This window comes from Xenopus tropicalis, chromosome 7 (genome assembly GCF_000004195.4).
Source record: "Xenopus tropicalis strain Nigerian chromosome 7, UCB_Xtro_10.0, whole genome shotgun sequence".
Classification (NCBI taxonomy): Eukaryota; Metazoa; Chordata; class Amphibia; order Anura; family Pipidae; genus Xenopus; species Xenopus tropicalis.
This window is the reverse complement of record NC_030683.2, coordinates 23,205,827-23,224,615: the sequence shown is the minus strand read 5'-3', so window position 1 is coordinate 23,224,615 and position 18,789 is coordinate 23,205,827.

The following is an 18,789-nucleotide window of genomic DNA, read 5'->3' as shown; positions in this document are numbered from 1 at the left end:
TGATGGTACTAAATTCAGCAAATATTTGGTTAAAAGTATACCAACATAGTATAGAGCCTAGAATTTGACTATTTTTGATGACTAAAGATCTTTTTTAATTCTTTAGGTTGAAATCCCTTACCAACAACAAACCACTCCAAAAATCACTGTAGATAACAACGAATTACCATTAAAAGGGCCTGTTACACGTACCAAATTGCAAATAAACATGCAAGTAATTAACATTTTTATTAGAAAAATGACTTATGCTTGTTAAATTAACATGCACAGAGCTTTCATTAATATGCAGCAGAACTTATCAGAATATAAAGCTATCAGCAGTGCAAACATATGTTCATACTCACGTTCTCAGTGCATTCATGTATCCATACACAAGGACTTTAAATGCAAATTTGTCATTGATTTAGAGACCTTAAATTGCAAGAGGAAAGCAAATCTTTAAAATGAGCTACGTTTGATGTTGAGAATGCAGCCTCTCCCTAGGTAGGTAGATTTATCATCTGTCTGGGCTGCTGCAGTGAACGACAAAAGTTTGTGAACATTTCAAAAATATTAAAGGAAATATGTGTACATTGGCAAGACTGAAAATATCCAAAGGAAAAAAGGCAAACAAAAAGTATAAATAGAAAGATAAAGATGTAGTATTTTTGTAATCTAGAGCACTATGCCTAGTTACAAATCTGTAAGATTGTGACCCTACTGGCCATCACTAGCAATGTCCCTACTAGTGGTCTTCACAAAGTCAGATCCCTAGTTCACACCTACAAGAATGCTCTTTGAAGGTGACTGCTCATCCCTCATATTGCATTTCTGTTTGGGGTCTCTGTAAATTACTCCTTATGAGTGTAGCACAGGATTTCTACTTACCATTTGGGACACCAACTAAATGCTTTTCATACACAACATCTCTAGTAAGAAGACCACAAATGAGTTATTAGGTCATGAAATATCAGTGATCCCCAACCAGTAGCTTATGAGCAACATGTCGCTCACCACCCCTTTTGACGTTGCTACCAGTGGCCTCAAAGCAGGTGCCCATTTTGAAATCTCTGGCTTGGAGGCAAGTTTCAGAAGCTCAGGGATGCAGTTTTACTCCAAGCACAGCCTCCTGCAGGCCAGCAGGCCACATAACGCTACCAAATAGCCAATCACAGCCCTTATTTTGCATCCTCAAGGAACTTTCATCCTTGTGTGGCTCCTCAACACGTATAGTGTAGTCATGGGTAAAAAAAGGTTGGGGATCCCTGATGTATAGGGGCATATACCATACGTTTCCATACGATGAGAAAAATGTATCTGCCAATTCAGTTCCAGAATCAAAAGATAAGTAGGGATGAGCGAATCTTCGGTGAAATGGCGATAATGTTGCACGTCAAAAAGTATTGTTAAAAAAATGACACACGTCAAAAGAAAAAGTTGCACACATCATAAAATTTTGTTTTTCAAAAGATTCGCAAAACGGCAAAAAATCCACAAACGGGGAAAATGTTTCACATCAAAAGAAATTGTTGCCCTGCATAAAAAAAGGCACTTTTTTGACGCGTGCAACATTTTTTTTAATGCGCATAATTTTTTTGATGTTTTGATAATTTTTTGTTTTTTTGTTGTGTGCCTATTTTTTACTCTGCAAATTTTGTTGGCACTTAAATGTCAATTCTATAGTAAACCAAAAGTATACTTTAGAATTTGATGATAAATCAGTAAGGGGCAGTTTTATCAAAATTCAGATTTTTGTTGTTTTAGAGGTTTTTGATGCCACGACTAAACTCATTTCACTTGAATGCCAAGTGATTTATTAAAACAGTCTTTTAAAAAAGCACAAATGAAAAAATGGCGAAAAACGTAATCTTTATGTTTTGTCACACAAACGCAAGCGTCAAAAAACCCCAAAAACCTTGAACACCACCAAGCAAAGAAAGATCTTCTTCTTCTTCATTGACTTCTGCATGACTTCAGCAGCTTTTAGAGGACGTATTTTTGCACAAAAAAATTAGGAATCGTAGAAAAAAATTACCTTAAGTAAATGGGCCCCTTAGTATTTCAAGAATCATTTCTGGTTTATATAGACTTTTTTTTTCCATAGGAATGTTATTACAACTAAAAAGACACATTTATACTAGTAAATAAATTCTCAACATCTCATTCCGATGTCTTCTCCATATGTAAGGTTACCTGAAATGCCATTTAAATGGGACTGCTTGTAAAATATGAATAATGTAGGGCTGTATAGATTTCAGCATTGCCTGGTGTAATGTATTTTTCATTTGTTTTAATATTTATAGGGAGATCTGGTAACTTACTGTGAACTTAAATGCTTGTAGTCTCTCTCTGTTGTAGTATACCTCAATACAAATCTTCTGCATAGGTTAGTTTATACGGCTACTAAGCATATCTTCATACAACATTGATGAGCTGCCCATTTAACGATGTATTAAAGGGATTCTGTCATATTTGGTACAATATACTTTTTATTTCTAAATTACACTGTTTACATGTCAAATAATTCACTCTACCATTTCAAATTTTATTCATAAAACCAACAAATGTATTTCTCTTTAGCTGTAATATTGGTGTGTAGGCGCCATCTCAGTGCATTGTGCCTGAGTCTGAGCTTTCAGAAGGAGCCGGCGCTACACATTAGAGCTGCTTTCAGGTAACCTATTGTTTCTCCTACTCCCATGTAACTGGAGGAGTCCCAAGCCGGACTTGGATTTCTTACTATTGAGTGCTATTCTTATACCTACTGGGAGCTGCTATCTTGCTGCCTTCCCATTGTTCTGCTGATTGGCTGCTGGGAGGGGGTGGGGAATATCACTCCAACTTGCAGCTCAGCAGTAAAGTGTGACTGAAGTTCATCAGAGCCCATATCACATGGCTGTGGCACCCTGGGAAATGAAAATATGGCTAGTTCCTTGTGATATTTCAAAACAAATATAAAAAAAATCTGTTTGCCATTTTGAAAAACAGATTACAATGCAGAATTCTGCTGGAGAAGCTCTATTAACTGATGGGTTTTGAAAAAAAAAACATGTTTTCCCATGACTATACTATAAAATACTATAAATTGCACATAAATCGAAAAGTGATACTTTGGTGGGATTTTCATATATACTTTAGATGTCATTATGGGGCAGATTTATCAGCACTTGAAACTCAAATTATCAAGATTTATTAAGTGCAAAAAACTTGAAAACTTGAATATATACATTTGCCTTCTAAAAGCTTAGAGTTTATATGAAAGTCAATGGGAGCTGTATTGGCAAAATTCAAGCTATTTCAAGTTTTTGAGGTGAATTTAAAATTCAAAAATGATGAGTGGAATATGATTTGACTGTGTCTGAGTTGTATTGTCACATCTTTTGTGACTGATCTTTTGAAATCTGTTTTAATAAATAACAAAGACATTCAAAATGTATAAATTTTTAAGTATTTTTGAATTGGAAAGTTTGTAATATTTATAATAAATTGGCCTCCCCATGTGGTTGGATCTTTATATATCCATTATACCTCCTCCTGTCTACATACTGTTTTTCCAAAATGGCATCAACAATAGTGATGAGTGAATCTGCCCCGTTTCTCTTCACCGAAAAATTAGCAAAACTTGCGAAATGCAACTTTTTTGATGCACACAAGTTTTTTGATACTTTCTATGAAATTTTGCGCCTATTTCATTTAAACATTTGCTGATGCAGAATTTCGCTGCAAATCCATGCCTGGCGAAAAATTCACTCATATTTAATCAACAAATTAAAATGTATTAAATTATTAATTTACTTTTTTTACTTTTACTTCTTTAATCACTTTTGGGACACATTTATCAAAGCCCTAAAAGGGTGAGAAGAAAATTCTCCTTAAGATTCTCAGACGCATACTTCATAAACCTACCATAGATACAATGCAATATAATCTGTGTCCTCTAGACCCTCTTTCTCATTCAAAACTTTAGAAGACACAGGGGCCAATTCACTAAAGGTTGATAAAACAAGAGCTATTTATAGCATGCGTTAAAAATTTTATCACTTCTTATTTTTTGCGACTTAACGCTCGATTCACTAAAAGGACACTTGTCACAATTAAGAAGCGATGTTCTTGGCTTTATTTAACTTGTGTTGAGGGATTTTCTTGCGTTATTTCCCGCCGTTTGCATTATTTCCAGCCGCACGCAATATATTTCGCCGCACGCGATATTAGCGCACGATATTACGCACATAGCCATTACTTTTGGAAAACTACTGTTCTGAAAATGCCCATTTCCCTGCAAACTGGCGGCTGCATCACTCTGGGGCCAACACAGACTTGAATAAATCCCACTGCAAAGTCCATATTGTGTTGCCAAAGCTCATGAACCGCAATTTTCTTAAGGTACCGCCTGCCCCAAGTAGGTGTTAATATTCGCACAGATTAAAGCGACATTTAGCACGTTTAACACTTCATATGTGTTTGTGAATCATGCGTTAGTATTATTTCGATTCGCTAATTAATACAATGCGATAGAAATAACACTTAGCGATAGTGTGTTTTTTTGCGCATGCGATATGTGTCTTAACGCATGCGAAATGACTTTGATGAATCGGTACTTCATTATCGCACACTTTTTAATGCCAAAAAGCATGCGATAAGCGTTATCGACCTTTAGTGAATCGGCCAGTAAGTCATGGGAAGATTCTGTTCCCCCAAGTCTAAGGGGCACATTTACTAATCCACGAACGTCCGAAAAGTGTCCGAATGCATTTTTTTCATAATGATCAGTATTTTGAGACTTTTTCGAGCGCTCAATACGAAAAAGTTGCGACAATTCGCGAAAGTCGTAATGGCTATGAAAAAGTCGCGACAATTCACGAATGTCATAATGCTATGAAAAAAGTCGCGACAATTCACGAAAGTCATAATGCTATGAAAAAGTCGCGACAATTCGTGAAAGTCGTAATGGCTATGAAAAAGTTGCTACATTTCACGAAAGTCATAATGCTATGAAAAGTCACGACAATTCGCGCAGTCGTAACGGCTACGAAAAAGTCGCAAAAAATACGAAAAAGACGAAAAATGTTCGTTTTCCAATCCGAATTTTTCCCATTCGGATTCGTGGATTAGTAAATCAGCCCCTAAGTATTTTAATGCCCTCCTAACTTGTGATGAGTGAATCTGTACCATTTTGCTCAGCGAAAAATTCGAGAATCTTTGAAAATATTGTCCTGTGCGTAATTTTTTTTGACATTTACAAGATTATGTGCAACAATTTTTTGCCACACGTCAATTTTTTTTATGCGCACAACAATATTTTTTGACGCGTCCGACAATTATTTGTCACACAGCGAATGTACCCATGTAGAATTTTGTTTCTCGAAAAAATCCGGCAATAGCGAAAGGCGGAAATTCGCCGCAAATCCATGCCTGGCTACTTATTTCACCCATCACTAGTCCTAACCCCAATTTTATGTGACCACCTAGTGAAATATTGCACTTTGTTTGTTTTTCCAGAGTTATTTTTGTCTGTGAAGGAGTTGCAGGAATTGCATTTCTACATGATAAAATACAAATACATGACTTTTCTATCCAAGCTATAAATGATTCATTCATGGCACGAACAAAAACACTTGCGATCCCTAATTATTAACAAAGAGCCATACTGGTTGTCACTGTCTTTATTGGAGATAAGGATTAAATATTTTTTTACCGTTTTATGGGAATAGTTTCATGAAAATTGATCAGGTCTAAAAAGTCACAGTCCAAATGAAGCTAAGGTTAAAGATAATTTATACATGATATTCCTAATTTTATTCTGAGCCCTTTTATTACTATACAGGTCTTTATGACTTTAAAGAAAATGTCAGTGGCGCCAAATGACATTGTACTGAATAATCTAGTTATGAGGGAAAAGACATTTAAAAACTGTTTCAGTGTAGTATTTCTCTGTTCTGCTGAACTTACGGTTTCCCCCTGTATCGGCCTTTACGAACTCTTAAATGACTGCTTTACCTTAACAATTCATCTGGACCTACAATCCCTAAAAGGGATCTGTTATTGCTGGTAGTGGATTATAGATTTTTATGCGAAGACCAACAGGGAAATTAAAATACAATGGTATGATTAAATGTTTAAGGTAGTAGAACTCCTTTGGCCTTTTCATTAGATTGGCCTAGAAATTGAGAGATATGTGTAATTAGCAGCTCCCAGTTTTCCATGGAGTGATCCTCAATAGGAATAACTTAATTGTCCCCCTTATCCAAAACATATTTTTGGACTGTCTCCACTCCAAGGAGGTAAGGGATAAAGAGGTAAAATGGGGAGGTAAGGAGGTAAAATGGTTCAAGGCTGCTTTATGGTATTGGCAGCAGGGATCAGTATGCGCTGTTTGGTACTAGGGACACTCAGATATGGATAATTCTTCTTATAGGGGCTTCTTTGGTTTTTATTGCAGCTCTGTCTCAGGAAGTAAGAGTCCTTAAGTTAGACACACTGTACAGTGGCCAGCATGACAGGTGGTCCATTAATTACTATGGGATTTTTGTGGGAAACATTCCAATGATGCTCTTAGCAATGTCTATGAAGATTTTCATTCATCCAGGTCATGGTATATCTAGTATAAATAAATTTGAAGCAACTAAACAAGTCCAGTTGCTTCAAATTTATTTATACTAGATGCTCTTAGCAATGTTAATTATGAGTTCCAGTATGTTACAGCATTATTCGAACTTGTATTATTAAGTGTGTTAATAAATTCCATCCTGGAATCTTTGTGTATTTTTAATACTGTATTGCCCTGGGGACTAAGGTTTGGGGAAAATGCCAGTGGTCAAGAATTACTGTTGCCTTGATGCTGCCCTTCATGATTTTTCACATAAAAAACTCCACTGAAGTTTTAGGGGAAAATTATGGACTAGCCTATGTAGCACTTGATAAAGGGCACGAAAGGGGCCTGAAACATGTCCTGTATAGAATAAAAATATTAGTACTTTTTTTGCAGCAATTTTGCATTTTGACTCGTGCCACCCACTATATATTTTTCGATTGGACATTGGCTAAGAGTGCGGCTCTATTGCTGGGGGTTTGATATATGAGGTCTGGAAGGCTGGGCGCAGAGGACCTACCTAGTCGAGGATGCAGCACAAAACACAAGGGTTTTTTTTTATGGACATGCAAAATAAAAATTACAGTGTGAGTGCCTGCTAAATTTTTGCTTATATGGCATGATCTATAGTACTTTCTCTGTCCATTGGTTTGTGGCTCGCAAACCCAACGTCTCTACTGGTGAGCCTTCATACTTTTTGCATTCATGGAGTATTGCTCCTTTACTTGATTTAGAATTATGGACAAGGAGATACACTTTCTTATTGAGCTGAAGCTGGACCAATATCTCCCACCATTCAAGCTCTATAAGGTTAGTACTTTGGTGTGCCTTGGTTGTAGTAAAGCATTCTCCTTGTGGAAAAGGAAAACCAGAACAAATTGTTCATATGGGCTTTTGCGAGGTCTGGTTCTGTTCCTCCATGATGGATTCAACATCCAAAATCATTCTAATAAATATTTAGAGAGAAGAGAAGCGCCTTAACATTTCAATGCAATGAGCTCTATTGGAATTTCTAAACGGTCTAAACATAGAAGTAAAGAGGGAACTGTTATTGTTTTCTAATGTATAAAATTCATACATATGAAAATTAGCTTCCCGTATTTGAATTACAATGTTTAAAGTACAATTTTTATCAGAGAAATGAGGCTTCAGCATTTGACATCTTGTTCCTAATGACAAAGGGCACTTGGAAATGCTAATGATTTAGTTCACATTAATTGCACTAACCAAGAGCAACTCTTATCTAACAGTAAGCCTTATTAATCCAATAAGAACATAAACACGGCATGCTTTAAACCTACTTTATTCTACTTGCCATCCTAATCGGAAGATTAACTGAGTTTACCCAAACTGGAGGGCTGGCCCTGCTGAGGAGCCCAAAGCAGTGATTATTGGGGAGAAGGTTTAATTTGGAAGTGATTTTAACAAAATTTAGCTGCAGAGCTTATTTACTAGGGGGTTCTTCCAGAACGGTAGCATACATGACCTTTAAGGGTATATTTCATATATATATATATGTGAGGGGGTGGCTCCAAAAGGGTAGAATAGAACAAAAAGACATTTGAAAACCTCTGCTTCTAAGATCTGATACTGCAGGGAATTTCAGCTAATAACAAAGAGGGCTTCAGTCATCAAGGACAACAATAGGGCTGACCTCGTTATACTAAAATGCCAAATGTCTTACTGTCAGGCCATAACAATCTGGTCTGGGAACAGGAATGTATTAAAATAGGAATACTATGCTCCTAGGCCACATCAGCTTGGGTTATAGTAATATGAGGGGTTACAATGGTCTATATTTTGGGGACACAGGTGACCTTCAAATCATGTCACTTGGTATCATGACCCTCATGCATTTTTTTTATTAAATTCAGGAATAGTGGCCTTTGGCCTACACACAAAGCATTCATGGTTATATGGGATGTTCAGTCTAACTGCAAAGAAACCTTTGAGCTGGTATAGACTTCTAGAAACTGGAGTTCAACAACACCTGGAAAAAATAAATTTTGGACATTCTTGCATTTTATCTTTATATATGCTGTACCTTGGAGAATATAATTCTTTATACTAGAATGAGCAAAGCTGTGACTTTAGCTGTCATGGGTTACTGGAAACTATAATTCAGTCATGGCCGGGGGATAGAAACTAGGCATTCCTGTTTTACAGCCCAATACATTTATTGGTAGTATCTGAGTGAAGGCATGAGATACTGTATCTTGTATCTTGACCATCTATCAACCCCTTTTTAATACCCCAACTGCTTGCCTTTAGCCTTTACCCCACCCAGGAGACAATGAGAATATCCAGGTATTGAACAGATAAGAAATATATAAAACAATTAAATAAAAATAATCAAAGTGAAAAAAGCTTTGATAATGCATAGAACCTTTTGGAATGCTTGCCGAAAACCACAATGGAAGACCCACCATGCCACTCCTTCTGCATCAGTGTTCGATGGACAAGTGAGAGTGAGCAACGATAAAAAAATCCTTCTGGTACTTCTTGCCCAAAGAGACCATACACCCTCACTGGCACAATTACATATAAAGCTGGGGTATTGCCCCCCCCCTCCAACTCATTGCAAACATTCCTCAAGCTGTGGCAAATAAAGTAACCCAAACAATACAGCCACCCCCTTTTCACAGGGAGGTTGGACAGGATGCTGTTCTCTGTGCTGTTTACTTTACTTGGCCTAAAGCTACAATATCACATGTTAACCCCTTCCTTTCCTGCTTCTACCAACCAGCCCATTACTTTTGCTTGCTTCCCCCAACAGGGTGCACTTAACTTGAGCCCAATTCTAATGTCAGAGAATCTAAATAATAATAATGAACACCAGTAACTAGTTAAAACATTGCAATGTTCGTTAACAAATGCTGCTTGATTATAAAAACTACTAATATGTCCTAGGCAATGTTCTGACTGGCATTTTTGCTGTGTGCCATAGTATCTTCTAGACCAGGGATGGGCCAAGCCAACCGGGCGACCTAGGCAACTTCGGCCACTTCGCCCCTGCACCTTCTACCACCCTCCCCCGCTAGTGCTTTGGTGGGAGGAGGGGGCTGTATTCGCGAAGCAATGCGATGGACTAAAGAGAGTGGACTTGGGGTAGGCAGATGAGACTCCTGCCTGGTGTCCCCTAGGCAGCTGCCTCTTCTGCCTACCCCTAGTTTTGGCCCTGTTCTAGACCAGGGTTCCCCAACCTTTTTTACTTATCACACTCGGAGGTAGAAAGTGTTTTAGGGGATGCCAAAGGGCTGTGATTGGCTATTTGGTAGCCCCATTTGGACTGCTGGCCAGCAGGAGGCTCTGCTTGGAGTAAAACTGTGTCTCTGAGCTTCCAAAACTTGCCTCCAAGTCAGAAATGTAAAAATGGGTTCCTACTTTGAGGTAACTGGGAACAACACCAAAGGCGATGGTGATCAACATCTATCCCACAAGCCACTGGTTGGACCCTGCATGATAACATGATTAACTATGAAACTGAAACTATAAAGTCTTCAGAACTTTGCTACAAGCTCCGGTAGTTAATACGATCTATGGAAATGAATAGGTTAAACTGAAAGCACAGCAGTTGGTTTCAGAGTATTATAACCCATGCTAAAAAGCTGGAAGCCTCAAAGCAATAGTGCTATATTTTTTTTCATAATGATTTTCATCCTATGGTTACACAAAAGGCAATGGATTATCTCTTTCTGGGAACAAAAGAATTTTCAGCAAAGAAAATCCCAGTGGACTGACATAGACATCTTTCAACCCTGATGGTCACTGAGAGATCAATTTTTTGCAGTAAGATATCACAATAACAATGGTAAATGTAAATACATTGGGCATTATGAGAAAATAGGGAGAGGAAGCAATTCAGCCTTTGATAATTTTAGCACACATTCCCATAAAACCATATTATATATCAATGCAGATACTGACATTTATTCATATTGAGTTTCCTATAAAATGATCATCACTCAAAACATTAAATCGTCTGGTTTACTTATATGTTGCACTGCTTTTTTTGGTGCAGTTGGCAATTTTGATGGTAATGGTATATTTGGCTGAGAAAAAAGTTCAGGAGATCATTAGTATCTGCCAGATTAAGTCCGTTTTCACAAGCATGTAAGGGCATATAGTCACGTGGCATTTTCTAAAGGGCACCTAGTAGTGATGAGCAAATTTTTTCGTCAGGCATGGATTCGCAGTGAATTTCCACATTTCGCCATTGGCGAATTGTTGCGCTCGTTTTTTTGTCGCTTGTCAAATTGGGTGGGGTTGCGTCAAAAACTGCGGGCGACCAAAAAAGACGCAGGCGACAAAAAAAAAAACCTGCGACAAATGTGTTTTTTGCCATTCAACAGTTTCATTAATTTTTCCGCAAAACCAAACAGGACAGATTCGCTCATCATTATTGGGTAGTATTATTGCCTTTGTGCCAATAATTTTCTTGCCTTTTCACGAATTTTATGGAAAAGCGAAATGGGACAGATTTGCTTATCACTAGTGATGAGCAAATCTGTCCCGTTTCGCCGAAAAATTTCTTTTGAAAGATTCGCAAAACGGCAAAAATGTCGCACGTCAAAAAAAATTGTCGCCCGCCTATTCTTTTGACGCCCGCGGCTATTATTTTGTTGCGCGACTATTTTTTTGTCGCCCGCGACTATTATTTTGACGCGGGCGACAATTTTTGGACGTGCGGCGAATTTTTCCACAGCAAATGTTTTCATCCGTTTTGCGAAACAATCCGCCAATGGCGAAATGCGGAAATTCGCCGCGAATCCATGCCTGGCGAAACATTTCGCCCATCACTACGTATCACTAGCACTCAAAAATTGATTCCCGCACCACCAAGTGGGGAACAGTAAAGCCAGCACTCTGGTAAGGGGAAAGAATTATTTTCCCCCCAAAAACAAAAAATGCCCACCCCAGCCAGTGGTTGTGTCTCAAAGAAGGGGCGGCCTAGTAAAAAAAGTTGCATGTGTCTAAAAAGTCACATGGTACCCACGTTTCATGAATTTTTCCGCAAAACCAAACAGGACAGATTCGCTCATCACTATTGGGTAGTATTGTTACCTTTGTGCCAATAATTTGCATTCAGGAAACCCTAGACTTAGCTAGTGTTAAGTACAATGTTTCCTTGTGCCTGATATTGTATATTATGCTTCATTCACTATGGTTAATGCTATTGCTAAAGAACTTTAGGTTCAGCAATTGATGCTACATGCTAAGTTGCTTGAAACAAATATTTTCTGTACTGCATTTTTAAAGGAAAATTATACCACCAAAATGAATACTTAACCAACAGATAGTTTATATCATATTAAGTGGGCTGTTAAAGAATTTTACCAAACTGGAATATATATAAATATCAGTAAATATTGCCCTTTTACATCTATTCCCTTCAGCCGCCATTTAGTGATTGGCTGTGTGCTCCCTCAGAGATCAGCTGACAGGAAATAATGCAGCTCTAACTGTAACAGGAAGTAGTGTGGGAGTAAAAGACAGAACTCTGTCCATTAATTGGCTGATGGGGCCTAGCATATATGTGTGCCCTTGGCTTGTTTGTGTGCACTGTGACTCCTATGATCCCAGGGGTGGCCCTTAGTACTTAAAATGGCAGTTTTCTGTTTAGGATTACCCATTGGCACATATTACTAAAACAGTTTATTTTTATGAAGTAGGGCTCCACATATGGGCTGTTTCATGCAATATATTTTTATAGAGGGGGTATAGGTTTCCCATAAAGGTTCAAATCCAGTCTGTTTTCATGCCTTGCACATGATAAATGAGGCCCCTAGTTAAAAAAAAAAAAAAGTATTTTGCAAATTTAAACATGAAAAAAATATTAATACACTATACACAAAAATAATAAATATAATTGTTATTTATTGATTATATTTTAATTGAGCACATAACTTTAGCTGCTGCCAAGTGGTAAGATGACAAATACATTAGAAACAATGGATGGAAACCTTATGCAGATTCCCAGTTCAATCTGAGAATTTGTTCTCATGGATCTAAACAAAAAGAAATACACATCAAGCACTTGAACTGCTAACCTTTATCATTCTTGGTTATCTTGTAATAGTAGGTATAATTTATGCCGTGTCACCAGTCAATAGAAGAAAATGTAGGATGTGAAGACTTCTAGCAAGTAATTCCTGGTCAAGTATCAGTTGTCATGTCAAAATCATCGGAGCATTGCATCACTGCCGTCAGCTTGAGGAGACATTAATTCCACCTGGCCTTGTCAGCATCAGCAACCTATCGCATCAATCTGACCAGTGAAATGTTGCATCAATGGCTTCAACAATCAGTGTCATGTCCACCCCCGTACCAAGATGTATCTCATCAATCAGCATGAAGACTTCTTAAGAACCAAAATAAGAAACACGAGAAATAAAAGATTTGTATAGAATGAAAGTGCTTTCCCAGAATCTGGTCTGGTCTCATAAACTTATATATATATATATATTTTATAATAAAAGCTATTTTTAAGCATAATCTTTACAGATTCACATCCATGATTAAATGTCAGTTTTGTCTGATTTAAACTATGGAAGGTTAAGGTCAGTTTACAGAAACCAATAGCTTCTTTAACATTATGGGAAAAAAGAGAGACAGCCCTATAATATAAGCAACTATAACAAAACTTTAGCAATAATTATTCATATGGGGATTGTGAATACTGAGTATAAAAACACTGAATATGATTTCTGTTATTTTCTCTATCAGATCTACCCATGGGACTGTATTTGTAAAGCATGTATAATGCCTTCACACTATGTTAACTATGTTAAAGAGATATTGTGACACTCTATTCCGTCATTTCAAGTAGCAAGATATTGTGAATTTCTTTACTATAATGATGACAGCATCTATATCCATCCCATATAGGATTTATTTCCTTGTTGTCAAATAGTAATTGTATATTTTTATCACCATTTCTGTTGAGAAGCTCTTTATGTTATCCAACTTGTTACTGTACCTTTAAGTCTACAGCTAGGTAAACTGTCATTTACAAATGCAGACCCATGTGCAAAGTGCAATTTTCTCATTTTCACATTGCAGCATTCTTTCCCAAAATTCTTACGGAATTTATATGTAACAATTTTAGAATGGGGAATGCATCACCTCTGGTGCGCTCCGTAAAAATGACAGTTGATTCTTTTGGTGCAAGTCTGCTGCACTTCTTGACGCAACCCATTGTGGGAACCATAAAATGACCCCCATGTTCAGGGTACAGCTTCAGGGTTCCATAGCATCAAAAGAAGCACAGGTGCACGACTCAAGAGAAGAGGCAGAACAATGGCAACTATATGGAACACCTTGTTTGTAAGTAGTGATGAGCAAATCTGTCCTGTTTTGGCAAAAAATTAGTGAAACTTGGAATTTTGCTAAATGGTACTTACTTGTAAGTGCTTATTTATATCTGCAGACACCATGAAAAAAAGTGAAATTTCAAGTACAATCTCCATGTTTTTTTTCCCCCAACAATACAGCAGTTTTTCCCAGAATGTAATTGCCATTGTGGACACAAGCAAGCGTGGAGCCTGCAAAGTTGCTATGGATTTGGTGCAATTGCATCTGTTCATTGCAAATCAGACACAATTGCGTGGAAGTCTGCTGTAGTGTTGGGTGTGTGAGTAACATCTGCGCCCATTTCTTTAGGCGAAGGTGTGCTGCACTTATAAACAAAGTGTGCGAAGGCAGGTGGGGGTAGTTCCAATGTTCACCTGCATTAAGGCAATAAGGACTGGGTGGTGCCAAGCACAATTATATGAAAGTGCAAGGAACACCTTTTGACGCAAGTATCATGAATTAAAGTGATGTTAGGTGCAACTCATTGCAAGGAAACGTGCAAGTTGCCCATTGTGTGTGAAGACATAAATCAGCCCTGTAGTCTTTATTATTCTCTATCATTCAGAATTTAATAATTTGTAATCACTGTTAAGCTATGGGTATTATAAAAGCAAGACAGAAATTAGAGTTTGTCTTTTGCCACACTGAATTATGGAATTAGACCTATCAGTTTAAGTAAACATATTTTAAGATGGCTTTTCAGTATTTTCCTCAAAAAATAATTCCAGCTATTCATTTATTGGGAAGTCAAATGCACATTGTTTTTATGGACTCCACTTTGCAAAACCCTTGTTTGTTATGTTGACTGTTACTAATCTGCTGGTGTTGCTACAAGAAGCAATAGAGAAATTCCATTTTCATTGGCAAAACACTTAGCTAAGTATACTGACAACCAATCCATCAATATAAATTAAGCTGTATCATCAGAAAGAGGCCATTCATTTCATTCTGCTACTCCTTTTCTAATAGTTGGCTCATCTTCTACTACAGTTATTAGAAATTGCACAGACTGACATACAGTTATGCTAGATGGGAGTGATACATATGTTAGTGAGACTGGATCTGAACAAATAAGAGCAGAACACACAGAGCAAACTCCTGTACTTACATGTCGGGGTCCTCCTCTAACAGCTGGTCCTGGCTTCTATCGTTAGATTGTTCTTTGATATTTGGTGTCTAGTTATTAATATATCCCGAAGAAATACATCCAATTATGTATATATATATAGAATATAGTGCACTAGCACAATTAAGTCGAACAATTAATAAGAGGGCTCCAAAAATTAAAGCCCAAAATCTTTTACATAAAGTAGGTGTTGACCTGGGTATATATATAAACCCCAGGTTCCCCGCTGAATATTTCAAAAGCTGGCACACATACGATAGAGATCACATGAATATATGCACACTCACCAATGCCGAAATGTGGTTCGGGTGCTTAGAGCCCCGAACCCGTAGCCCAAGGGAGCAAATTCAATCTCTGAAGAAAACGGCTCACAAAGCCCCATGGTCAGCCAGAGAATAAATAAAACTCAAACTTTATTTACATCCTTAAAAACCCAGAACACCTGACGCGTTTCGTGCGTATCCGCACTTAATAATATGCCTATGATTAAGTGCGGGTATGCACGAAATGCGTCAGGCATTTGAGTTTTTTTTATTCTCTGGCTTACCATGGTGCTTCGTGAGCCATTTTCTTCAGAGTCTAGTTATTACTAGGCAATCCACCAATAGTGGTCATTCCATGCAAAAGAATTTGGGAGCCTTGTAAACTGCTTTGAGAACCATGTGAAGCTATGTTTGATTAATGAATTAAACCTTAACAAGCTCCATTGTGGAATACATTTTGCTACTTCGATCAACTTAGAGAAACTGGAAGTACACCTGTACCTCCAATGGCAAAAAGAGTTTGTGAACAGCAGAAATATGGCTTGAAAATAGTGATGAGTGAATCTGTCCTGTTCCACCAAAAAAATTTGCAAATCTTTGAAGAGATTCTCAAAGCAAAAAAAACAGCAAAATTCCGAAAATGTTGCACTTCAAAAAAAACATTTGATACGCAACAATTTTTTTTTACTGGCCTCTTTTTTTTTATGTGCGCGACATGTTTTTGGGCTTGGGCGACAATTTGTTTTGCCAAGGGCGACAATTTGTTTTCACACGCAGCATTTTTAGGAGGCAGATTTTGTTGCCGTTTCGTAAAATAATCTGCCAATGGTGAAATGCGGAAATTCACCGCAAATCCATGCCTGCCAAATTATTTCGCCCATCACTACTTGAAAAGCATTAAGTCGATAAGTGCTGAATAGTGATGAGCAAATCTGTCCCGTTTCGCTTCCCAGAAAATTATCACATTTTTGAAAATATTCGTGTAATGGTAAAACCTTTGTGAAAATGACATGCATCAAAAAAATTTTGTGTTCGACAAAAAAATTTGCCAATTTTTTTGTTGCGCCATGAATTTTTCTGCTCAAATTTTTGTCTTTCTCCAATGACAAAATGTAAAAATTCTGAATGCTAAAATACACCATCTAAAACCTGTCAAGATCATATAGAAGTCAATGGCTGATGTTCCTTTTACATCTGGAAGATTTTTCTTTGGTTTGTGGTTTTAGGGGTTTTTAGATTTTTTTTTATGCTGGTTTTTGTGCAAAAATACAAAATAGTTGTGGTCAAAGTCAAAAAGTTGTGGTTTTTTCCCCACAACTTTTTTTGGTTTGTTCTTTTTAGTTCAGATCTATTGATAAATTACTGCCATTCATGGAAAATAGTTTTTTTTGTGGTGTCAAACAAATATAAATCTGAAAAAATGAGTTTTAGCAAATCACCCCCCTCTTATTCTCTGCTATGTAGCATTTTACTTCTATCTTTATATATTGTGTCTAGTATGATGTGTACTAGTGAGCTCATTGGCTGTTGCATCTTGAACCCCCCATTAGGTGGAAGCACTGTGCTATTATAGAATACCAAATGATCTAGTCCAAACAAATTTGTGGAAGGCAATAATAACCGTAGACAATAAGAGTGATTACACTATGGGGCACATTTACTAATGCACGAACGGGCCGAATGCTTCCGAATGCGTTTTTTTCGTAATGATCTTTATTTTGCGATTTTTTGCAAAATTGGCGCAACTTTTTCGTAGCCATTACGAATGTTTCACAAAATGGCGCGACTTTTTGTAGCGTTACAAGACACGAGCAAATCGTAACGGTTACGAAAAAGTTGCCACTTTTTGCGCAAATCGTAATGGTTACAAAAAAGTAGCGACAATTTACGAAAAGTCGTAACGGCGACGAAAAAATCTCAAAAAATATGAAAAAGTCGCAAAATGTTCGTTTTCCAATCGGAATTTTTCCAATTTGGATTCGAATTCGTGTCTTAGTAAATCAGCCCCTAAGTGTGATTTATTTATTATTTTTTTCCACAGTCCTTTTTCTGGTTCAGTACTGCACTAGGGCTCAAAAAACACATATAAATTTGATGCCGATTTGCTGGGTCACCCCATTCCAAGTGCACATTTTATTGACAGCTGCAAGCATCCTACACAAACACATCAATTTGTTGTTTTTTTTTAATGTGCAAATTAGTGAACAAATCCTAATTCTTATGCAAATTGTGTGAAGCCGTTTGCTTGGCTGTATGAGGAAACCATATGATCTAGATCCCAACCCATGCACACAAAAGACTAATCCAATAGCTAGCTGTGATACAGCTGGAAAAGCAGTGTACACCACCTGGACTTAATCATTTATGTCATGCAATTTAATGTGTACAGATTTATTTTTGTTTGTGGTTGGATCATATAACCAGAATTGTTGTAAAAAAAAATCTATTCAGTAATAGCAAACAGGATATTCAATCCCAAAAAGAAAAAATAAACATTGTATCCTTTTTAAACTTAAAAAAAATAAGTTTTATTAAATTGAACTGATAAACAAGCCACAAACCACAATGTTGTGGTGTCTTTTAATTGTATTATATAATAATGCTTGAGATGAATATATCTTGGATACAGGGATACAAATTGTTTCATATTTCATAAGCCATAGAAATTCTTATGGACTTCACAATTAATAACTAGAGATGTAGCGAACTGTTCGCCGGCGAACAAATTCGCACGAACATCGGGTGTTTGCGAACTTTCAGCATATGTTCGCAGTTGGGGTTCGCGCCGCGTTTTCCGCCGCGTTTTTTATCGTCGCAAAAGTATTGTACAATACGCCGCACAAGTCACACATGGCGTTTTTCCGCAAAACCCGTTTTCATGGTGTTTAGCACGACATAGCAAAAAAGCCGCGTATTTTCGCTAGAATAGCTTGCGTTTTTTTGCGCAACTCTGTGCCAACAAAGTATTTTTCAGAGAAGTTTTTGCCCTTGATCCCCCTCCTGCATGCCACTGTCCAGGTCGTGGCACCCTTTAAACAACTTTAAAATCAGTTTTCTGGCCAGAAATGGCTTTTCTAGTTTTTAATGTTCGCCTTCCCATTGAAGTCTATAGGGTTCGCAAAGTTCGTGAATATTTGTGGGTTTTGGCGGTTTTTTTTTTTAGGTTCGCTACATCCCTATTAATAACTAGTGATGGGCAAAATAATTTGGCAGGCATCGCATCGATTCGCTGCGAATTCCCACGTTTCGCCATTGACAGATTTTTTCACACAAAAAAAAAATGACGCGTCCCATGTTTTTGCCCGCACAACATTTTCTTTGTTTCGCTAAATTTTCACCATTTGTGAATCTTTTCAAAGATTTGCAAAATTTTCGGTGAAGCAAAACAGGACAGATTCACTCACCACTATTAATAACTGGTTACTATAGCATCCTTTTGCAGGAAAATGACGGCATCTCTGAACCCCCAATCAAAGGAT